The following is a 1,477-nucleotide window of genomic DNA, read 5'->3' as shown; positions in this document are numbered from 1 at the left end:
GCTTTCAAATGAACCCATATATGGGCTGATACCATATAAGGAAGGCTATGTAAATGAAGCATAAACATTTTTAACGCCATTTTGGACCCGTATCCGGGTCCGCAGAGTTTAACTGGTTTTAAAGCCCTAGCAGCTCGCTGATAGGCAGAAAGAGAATCACTTAAAATTTCATGACACTTGTAATTGATCCTTTTTCCACTTACGTTCAGCCTTTCTACAGGTCTGTCTGAGAGAACAAGTGAAGTCATTTTGCCAAGGTATTGAATTGTGATAGTTTTTTTCACCTTTAGTGGTGCAACAGAGTTTAAATGTTAGAACAGGTTGTATTGAACAGACATAGATGTTCATCGACATCCAAGTGACATGTAGAGGAATTAATATCCAGATCAGCACTTAGCTGCAGTGGTGTAAATGGCCAAAATTCACTGGGGGGACTCTAGTTTTGAAAGATGCGGGGGTAATTTTAGGTGACCTTTCGGATGTAGGCCTATTTAATTATAAAACCCTTTATAATCTATAATAACATTAAACTTATTTCATATTTTCTCTAAACCTTCTTGGATATCAAGACAGACATCCTGCAATTCTGGCCAAATTAAAGCTGCAGTCCGTAAGTTTTGCCTCTTTGTTGCCATCTCTGTTTGAAACATGGAATTGCAGTTATTTGCGGAATTATCTTCTTTACGTGAGTTGTATGAACCCATATATGGGCTGATACCATATAAGGAAGGCTATGTAAATGAAGCATAAACATTTTTAACGCCATTTTGGACCCGTATCCGGGTCCGCAGAGTTTAACTGGTTTTAAAGCCCTAGCAGCTCGCTGATAGGCAGAAAGAGAATCACTTAAAATTTCATGACACTTGTAATTGATCCTTTTTCCACTTACGTTCAGCCTTTCTACAGGTCTGTCTGAGAGAACAAGTGAAGTCATTTTGCCAAGGTATTGAATTGTGATAGTTTTTTTCACCTTTAGTGGTGCAACAGAGTTTAAATGTTAGAACAGGTTGTATTGAACAGACATAGATGTTCATCGACATCCAAGTGACATGTAGAGGAATTAATATCCAGATCAGCACTTAGCTGCAGTGGTGTAAATGGCCAAAATTCACTGGGGGGACTCTAGTTTTGAAAGATGCGGGGGTAATTTTAGGTGACCTTTCGGATGTAGGCCTATTTAATTATAAAACCCTTTATAATCTATAATAACATTAAACTTATTTCATATTTTCTCTAAACCTTCTTGGATATCAAGACAGACATCCTGCAATTCTGGCCAAATTAAAGCTGCAGTCCGTAAGTTTTGCCTCTTTGTTGCCATCTCTGTTTGAAACATGGAATTGCAGTTATTTGCGGAATTATCTTCTTTATGTGGGTTGTGCATCGGCACGGCTCCTCAGCGCGGATGAATCTAATGTTTTGAGGCTGTGTGGCTGTAAGTCATAGCACTGTGTGTTTTCACTACTGTACTTCGGAA

The sequence above is a fragment of the Sinocyclocheilus anshuiensis genome, unplaced genomic scaffold (assembly GCF_001515605.1).
Source record: "Sinocyclocheilus anshuiensis isolate Anshui unplaced genomic scaffold, SAMN03320099.WGS_v1.1 scaffold851, whole genome shotgun sequence".
Taxonomy (NCBI): Eukaryota; Metazoa; Chordata; class Actinopteri; order Cypriniformes; family Cyprinidae; genus Sinocyclocheilus; species Sinocyclocheilus anshuiensis.
Note: the sequence above shows the minus strand (reverse complement) of the source record.